Source organism: Chrysochloris asiatica, unplaced genomic scaffold (genome assembly GCF_000296735.1).
Source record: "Chrysochloris asiatica unplaced genomic scaffold, ChrAsi1.0 scaffold00390, whole genome shotgun sequence".
NCBI classification, from domain to species: domain Eukaryota; kingdom Metazoa; phylum Chordata; class Mammalia; order Afrosoricida; family Chrysochloridae; genus Chrysochloris; species Chrysochloris asiatica.
In genome coordinates this window covers 46,472-55,705 of record NW_006408908.1, presented here as the reverse complement: position 1 = coordinate 55,705, position 9,234 = coordinate 46,472, and positions in this window count along the sequence as shown.

The following is a 9,234-nucleotide window of genomic DNA, read 5'->3' as shown; positions in this document are numbered from 1 at the left end:
TTGATGGTTCAACCCCGGAACTGACTCGAGTGCACTTAACAACAACAAATATATAAGCAGTTTGACCTTGGGTAACTTACCTAACTTCTCTGAGGTTCCATTTTCTCTCATCCACAAAACTGGGATAGCATTGATATTTCTGAGGATTGTCATGAGAATTCACTGAAATAATGTATATTAAAGTGTTTAACAAAGTGCCTGGTCCATTATAGGTATTCAGTAGGGTTCAGTTTCCCATCCCTTTCCTGAAGGTACTGCCAAGCATGCAGGATCTGGGGACAGATTGCTTGATTAAACTCTTGACTCTGCCTCCTACTGTGTGATCAAGGCATATTGCATTTCAAGATCAGCATTTCCAAGTGACATGAATATGTCTGAGTTTTAAGTATGCCACTGTTTGCAGCAGGAATGAAAACTATAGGCAAAATCACTTGGTAGAACTCAACTCACAATTCTAATTTTAAGAAATAAAGTATGCCAACAACAATTTCAGAATGATGGTAGCAGGTGCTGAAGTAATAACTCAGAACAATGTGGGTGGGATGTAGTAGCTCAAAATACCAACTGAGAGGGAAGGAGTCTTCACATCAAGTATCAATGCTGTATACAGGGTAGGTAGGGACAGGCAGCTTAGACATTGGCTACCTAAAATGAGGAGGCAATAAAGTCATGGAGTGACTGGTTTACAAGTTTTCAAGAGGGAGTTTAGTGTAAGAGTGTTTAAGGGAAGATAGAATCCCCACTTAATAGTTTTCATTGTTTAGATGAGTCTGATGAAAAGAGATAGGGATAAGATTCTTATGATTCAATAGTGAGTAATTGTTATCATGACTAATTGCAACTGTCACAACTGTAAAGGTAGAAGTTTCATAACAAAAATGGGGGAGTGGTTTGTAGCAGACCGTGTAAGACTGGTCAGAGGTTCGAGGCCCTCTAGGGCCGAGTGTAACAAATGAGGCCACTGGCAGTTAATGGCAAATTGCTTTCATCTTAATATTCAGTTACATATATTAAATTAATACACGGAGCCTTTGATAATCCACAGATAAATGATATTTTCCTAAAGCCGAGACTAAAGGTTGCAAGGTTAAGCCTTTCTCCAAAGGATTAACTAAAAATATCTTAGCTACTTCACAGCTCTTTGTTCCATAGACAAAGAACCCATCCACCCTAATCCTTTTCCAGATGCAGCCCATTCACCTGGCATCTCGAGTCCTCCTGAAAACCTGTCTCAGGAAGCTGAAGCAGCGGGACTCCACCCAAGCTTTTGTCATTACTCTCACCTTCCCCCAACTTAGCTCAGGGGTTATAGATATGTTAATTGGGCCTGAGAATCCAAGTTGCTGGCCTGGGATTCGAACCAGCAAAGCACAATGTAAAGTTACCTGAATGTCTGGAAAAGTACTGATGTTAGCTGTACCTTGCCTAAGTCCCTCCCAGCTTGATGTGAAGCTCCTCCCCTGAATACAGCAGAGGCCCTGGCCTCCCCAGGTGTGCATTACTGGTTGGCAGGCATGGAGTAAAGATTGCAGTGCATTACGGGCTGGAGGGCATGCGGTAAAGATTGCAGGGCAGTGAGTTGCTGCCTGCAGAGGCCATGATGCCTGTACTCCCAGGCCTGCCCACCAGTGATGTATCTACCCTGGCTTTGGGGTGCCTCATTGTCTCTCTCTTTTTCTCCTTCTGTGTATTCTTGATATATTGCAATCTCCGTCATGTATCCTCTCCTCGTGAACCGAACCCCATGTCGAGGCGGGTCCCCGACAGTGGTTAATCTTACATTCCAGGAACAGAGGACCCTAGGACCTGCAAGGGAGAAGAGCATGAGTGGAATGTGGGACCCTATCCAGAGAAGCAGCAACACCAGAGATGGAGGCAGAGATGAGAACATGGAGAGAGGGAGCAGCTGAGGACTCTAGATTCATGGAAAGAGAGGGACTGAGTGCTGTTGGTCAGAAGGCAGGATTGCAGAATGTGCCCTTTGGTTGTTTTAGATTATTATATATCCCTGAGTGTTTTCTTGTGCATCCCCCTCCTCCCCACCCCCCACTCCAAAAAGATAGAACAGAAGCAAATACTGCTGAATGATAATGCACGGAGGAGATTGTAATCGTTGCAATGAAAGAATGGTGTAAAACCAATGTTCTCCCATGTAAACTATCACTCAGTTCACAATAAAAACTTTTTTTAAAATGGCTGTGGGAGATCCCTCATAATGACTTCTTGTCCCCACACTGAAATTCTAAGCTTGATGTGGGGTGTGGGGTGTTTATATATATATCAACCATCTTCATTTCAAAAAAAGACTTCCAGTTATAATTCGAGTGAAATGTGGTTGGCACTACTGAAATATGTAGAGGTGGAGGAAGGAGGAGGGAGAATAAGAAAGAAAGAGAGGAGAGAAATGAAAGGGACAAGAAGAGGTGACTAGAAGAAACACATTTAATTCCCTTCCATTCTTCACAGATTTGTATTCAATTTTACATATATACACTTATGCCCACATGTCTTCAGAAATATTTTGTTTTCATCTTTCTCTTTTAGTTCTACCCTCCCATTTTATGACTTACACTCAGGCTTTTGAAAGCACACAGAAACTTCTAGACTTGCCACCACTAGATTTACCTTCCTGAAGTACCACACTGACAGGTCCCTCTCCATCTCCCCGCAAAAAGGCTTACTAGTTCCTCCAATTTTCATAATACGGTGGTACCACCCTATAAGCATGTATTATTATCCCCATTTTACAGATATCAAAACTGAGTCTCAAAAAAGTTGTTTGTCCCTGATGATAGAGCAGGTAAGTGGTAGGTATGGTAGTGTAACCTACATCCTCATGACTTTCCTACATTATCCGACTGGCTGCCAGCATTCCTTGACTTGTGGCTGCATCACTCTAACTTCTGCCTCTGTAAACACTCCCATCTCTTCTGTGTGAGTTAAATCTCCTTCAGTCTCCCTCTTACAGGAACACTTGCTCATCTGGACAATCCAGGATGATCTCCCCATCTCAAAAATCCTTAATTTGAGCACATTTGCAAAGAGATTTTTCTTATATGGTAACATGTACAGATTCCACTACTTAGAGGAAGAAAGCCATTGCAGTCCGTTTCTATAAAGATTGACAACCTCAGGAATCCTATGGGGCAGTTCTGCCCCCTAGGGTTGTTATGAGTTGAAATCAACTCAATGGCACCAGGTTTAGGGATTAAGACCTAATATCTTTGAGGACTCCTGGTGTGGCACTATAGGATCAGCCCCGGACTGTGAACCACAAGGTTGCCAGTTCAAACCCACCTTGGAAACTCTATAAAGCGTTGCTATGAGTTAGAACCAACTAGATGACACTTAACAACAAACCTTTGAGGGGTATCATTCAGCCTATTACAATTGTTACTGGGTATTTTGTTTTGTGTTTTGTTTGTTGTTATTGTTACCGATGAAAACTTCCATTCAGAAATTAATAGCAACGAAATGGCTACTTTAGAACTAACTGGTATTAAGAAAAGCAAGAAAGGTTTATATTCTGATGAGTCTCTGTGGATCCCATCACTTTTCCTCTACGTGACTTCAGAATATCCCCTTTAAACTTATCTTTAAAGAAATGGGATATTCTCAGGTAGTATGCAGCTGGAAATGGAAATTCAGTACATCAAAGATATTGGGGTATTCAAGGATTTTTTCTCCTTTTCCTTTCTGTCTTTCCATTTGCTAGGGCAACTTAACTCCCAGCATTCCAGACCCCTCCATCTTCTTGCGTCAGTTTTCAACTGCGGTTGTTCCAGCCACATTGTCAGAGCAATGTGATGAAAGATCTCCAGCATCTGATGCAACACTGTGCTCCCCAAGTGCCCTCGTGCCTGGATAAGTTGGCTCTGTGCCCCCGTGTGAAAACCAGGCTGCCTAGCGGCAGAGGATTTGCCAATCCCCAGAGCCCTGAGATTCTGACTTTGAAAGCAACCTTCAGTGCTTTACCTATGGAAAACTGAAGCAGAGCTCTGCAACTAGTAGAATGAGGGAGGCAGAGGGAAAGAAACACAAATAAAACTCCCAGCCTACACTGATCACAGCCCTCTTGCTCCAACCTAAAAGACTGGACCTCCCAGAAACAAACAATTTTATCTGGGTGGTCCCATCAACCAAAAGGCTGATGGTTCAAACCCACCCAGAAGTGCCACAAAAGACAGCCTTGGCCATCTGCTTCCAAAAGTCTTAGCTTTGAAAACCCTATGAGACAGTTCTAGTCTATTCAGTTAGGGACTGTGTGAGTTAGACTCAAACAATACAGTACAGAGAATTTGAGACTTTTGTTTTCACAAATGATTAAGAGCTTTGAAAATGCTGGTCACTATGGAAGTTACTATGGACTTCTGATGTGGTGCTGTAGGATGAGAATCACAAAGCCAGCAGTTCAAATCTGCCAGTTGCTCCTCAGAAACCCTATACAGTGTTACTATGACTTAACCACAACAGCAACATGGAGCCTAACAAGATAAACTGAATTCAAAACGTAGCCCTTTCCTCTACCCTAGGATCTTGTTTATCCTATTTTGATCTCACCAGAGGAGCCTGTTTTACTGCAGGGAAGGAAGTAGTTAAACTTGAGCATGAAAAAACAGCTTCCAGAACTTTCACTTACCACCAGTAATTACTGCTCAGAGAAAGGGTAAAAAAATAAATAAAGCATAACTCCAATTCCCTGTAGTCTGCCTGCTGCTTTCTTTCCACAGCCAGCTTTATACTTACCAATATATTTTAAGCCAAGCATGAAAAAGTCAAGAATACCAATAACTTGGTTAGTTGGCGTGCTGACAGAGGACATAATAGAGCAATTAAGCACCCAGTCGGTCCGGGCTCAGTACACAAATATGCCCATCCTTCGGGAGGGTTGTGGAAGGGATGAGTGAGGTAATGTATCCAGGTTGCCTTGCACAGTGCCTGGTAAGTGGTGACGGCTTGATAAATAACAGTGATCGCTATTATTAGCACAACAGTGAGGCCCGATGGAAACTTCATCCCGGACTAAGCAAAGGGGACAAAGAAATGAGGAGTGAACAGCAAGAGGCAAGAAAGAAAGTGATAAAGAAACAGAAGGAAATTTTTACAAGTTTTCCTCAGGAAAGCTTCTACCTCAGTTGCACAATCCAAGATGATCATTTTTATCTGATCATTAGATGCCACCTCTTGAGCTGAAATTGTCATACATTTTATTAACATGACAAAACAAAAGACTTTGTCAAGACTGCAAAAGTGGTTAGCTGTATTTTCTTAACAAAAATGAAAGATCCATGTTATTCTACTTATTCAACACTGAGATTAAACCCTGATGTGTGACGGATGGTTTTGTAGGGAGTTCATCTAACATATCAGGGAAAGTGCCTGACCCAGTAAAACTTCTCTCTCCTACATAAACAACCAAGACCACCATTGATCTACATAGTAAAGTAGGTGAAATCTACCACCTGCACCATTCTCCCTGCCCTTCCCAAGTTGGGGTACAATAAATAGCTGTTGTTCATGGACAATCTTTCACTGGAAGAAAGACATCAATGCTACGATTCACCCTGCTTACTTGTGTCCTCTATTGGTCCATAGAAGAAGCTCTGGTAGCGTATTGGTTACAAGTCAGGCTGCTAACCCAAAGGTTAGCAGTTAGAAATTACCAGCTGTTCCTCAGGAGAAAGATGAGGCTTTCTGTTCCCATAAAGATTACAGCCTCGGAAACCCTATATGGGGTCACTATGAGTTGGAACCGACTCCACGGTACACCACCACCACCGGTTCATACAGCTTTTCAACAAGAATATGTACAATATTAGTATGACATAATTTAAATTGGGTTAATTAGCAGCAGGGACAATATAAATAAACATAGATCCATAGGGTTGGGGAAAGCCCAAGGCAACTTCTATAGGGGCTGCAATTGTGCCTCAAATTGAGCTAGAGAGAATTAGAAGTTTCCAAGCAGTCAGAGCAGCAACCTGGGAGCCAAAACCCAGGGGACCACCCTCCAGACTGGAGATGAGGGAATGACAGGAGCCTCAGATTCACCAGGGGCCTGCAGGGTATAGACACACAAGAGTGGAAGGCTGAAAAACCTACATGTCCCAACAGGGGCAGTAGCTAAGCCAGAGAAATCCAACTTTGTTCTCATTCTTGTAACCTAACTCCATTCCACTCCTGCCACGTTAGTGTGGCCCCAGGAAAACACAGGTTACTCATTTTCAGTCATGAGCCCAGTGAGTAGTATAGTCTGAGATGCTGGTGCTATCAATCAAGGTCCTTCAGAGACATAGAACTAGTAAGATATACAGAGAATATAATGATTATTCAAATTTACCCACCAACCACAAAAGCCAATGATGAGGAAATTGAAGAATTCTACCAATTTCTTCAGTCTGAAATTGATCAAACATGTAATCAAGGTGCACTGATAATTATTACTGGTGAATGGAATGAGAAAGTTGGAAACACAGAGGAGGAAGGCTTGGTAGTTGGTAAACATAGCCATAGTAATAGAAATTATGCTAACAGTCACAGGACAGAATTTTGCACACTAGTAACTTATTTATTGAGATTACCTTTTTCAACAACATAGAGGGCAACTATAAAACTGGACCTCACCAGATGGGATACACAGGAAACAAATTGACTACATCTGTGAGAAGAGATGGTTCTTGTTGTTAGGTGCCATTGAGTCGGTACCGACTCATAGCGACCTTATGCACAGCAGAACGAAACATTGTCCAACCCTGGGCCAACCTCACTACTGTTGCCACATTTGAGTCCATCAGTGCTGCCACCTGGCCAATCCATCTCGTTAAGGGTCTTCCTATTTTTCTCTGAACCTCCACCTTACCAAGCATGATATCCTTCTCTATCGATTGTTCTCTCCTGACAATATGTCCAAAGTATGAGAGATGAAGTTTGGCCATCTTGGCCTCTAAGGAGGACTCTGGCTGCACTTCTTCCAAAACAGATCTATTGGTTCTTTTGGAAGCCCATGGCACTTTCAATAATCTCCTCCAACACCATAACTCAACAGCATCACTTCTACAATCTTCATTATTCACTATCCAGCTTTCGCATCCATATGAGGTTATTGAAAATACCATGGCTTGGGTCAGGTGCACCTTAGTCCTCAAGCTGACATCTTTGCTCTTCAACACTTTAAAGAGGTCTTATGCAGCAGATTTACCTAATGCAATACGTCATTTGATTTCTTCACTGCTGGTCCAAGAAGAATGAAGTCCTTGACAATTTCAATCTTTTCTCCACTGATAAGAATGTTGTTTATTGGTCCAGTGGTGAGGATTTTTGCTTTCTTGACATTGAGATGTAATCCATACCGAAGGCTGTTCTCTTTGATCTTCATCAGTAAATGTTTTAAGTCCTTTTCACTTTCAGCAAGCAAGGTTATATCATCTGCATATCGCAGGTTGTTAATGAGTCTTCCTCCAATCCTGATGCCACATTTTTCTTCATAGAACCCAGTTTCTCAGATTATTTGCTCAGCATACAGGTTGAATAAGTATGGTGAAAGAATACAACCTTGTCTCACACCTTTCCCAATTTTAAAACATTCAGTGTTCCCATGTTCTGTCCGAACAATTTGGTCCAGGTGCAGATTCCTCATGAGTATAATTAAGTGTTCTGGAATACTCAAACTTTGCAATGTTGTCCATAGTTTGTCATGATCCACACAATCAAAAGTCTTTGTGTTGTCAACAAAGCACAGGTAAACATCCTTCTGATATTCTCTGCTTTCAGCCAAGATCCAATTAGACAACAGCAATAATATCGCTTGTTCCACAGCCTCTTCTGAATCCAGCTTGAACCTCTGGAAGTTCTCTGTCAATGAAAGAAGAGATGGTGGAGACATTCAATAACATCAGCTAAAACAAGGCTCGGGCTGACTGAGCAAGAGACCATCAATTGCTCGTATGCAAGTGCAGGTTGACGTAGTAGAAAATTAAAACATGTCCATAAGAGCCAAAATATGACTTTGATTGAATTAGAGACTGTCTCAAGAAGAGATTTGATGCATTGAGCCCTAATGACTGAAGACCAGAGGAGTGAGTTTGGGGATGACATCAAGAACATTATGCACAAAAAGAGCAAGATGTCATAAAAGACAGGAAATAAATAAATAAATAATCAAAGTATATGTAGAAGAAATTCTGAAACTTGCTCTTGAATGGAAGACATGATGACGTCAAAAAGCTGAACAGAGTTTCAAAGGACCATTCCAGAAGACAAAGAAAAGTATTATAATGAAATATACAAAGACCAAGAGTTAGAAAACCAAAAGGGAAGAACACACTCAGAATTTCTCCAACTGAAAACATTTAAGTCTCAAATTTCAATATGAAAGATTCTAATGGGCAAAATATTGAACAATACCAGAAGCATCAGAAGATATAAAGAAAATAGTCACTATTCAAAATAAATTTGTCATTCTCAACCATTTCAAGAGGTAGCATATGATCAAAAACCTATGGTATTAAAGGAAGAAGTCCAAGCTGCACTGAAGGCATTGGCAAATAACTAGGCTCTAGGAATTGACAGAACACAAATTAAGATCTTTCAACAAACTGATGCAGGACTTGAAGCACTCACTGGTCTGTGCCAACCAACTGCAAGAGATCCACATTTGTACCCACTCCAAAGAAAGGTAACCCTACAGAATGTGGAAATGATCAGACAATATCATTAATATCAAATGCAAGTAAAATTTTGCTGAAAATAATTCAAAAATGGTTGCAGCAGTACATCAACAGAGAGTGCCAGAAATTCAAGACCCATTATAAGAGGACAGGGAATGAAGGATACTACTGCTGATGTCTGATGAATGAAAGCAGAGAATATCAGAAAGATGCTTATTTGCGTTTTATTGACTATACAAGGGCATTCAACTGTGCAGATCATAACAAACTATGGAAAACCTTGCAAAGAATGTGTGTTCCAGAATACTTAATTGTGCTCATGAGAAACCTGTACATAGGCAGTCGTTAGACTAGAGCAATGGGACACTGAACTGTTTAAAATCAGGGAAGGTATGTGTCAATGTCGTACCCTGTAACCATATTTATTCAATCTATATGCTGAGTAAATAATCCAAAAAACTGGATTGTATGAAGAAGAACATGGATCAGGATGGAAGGTACAATCTGTGATATGCTGATGATACAACCTTGCTTGCTGAAAGAGAAGAGGACCTAAAATATTTATGGA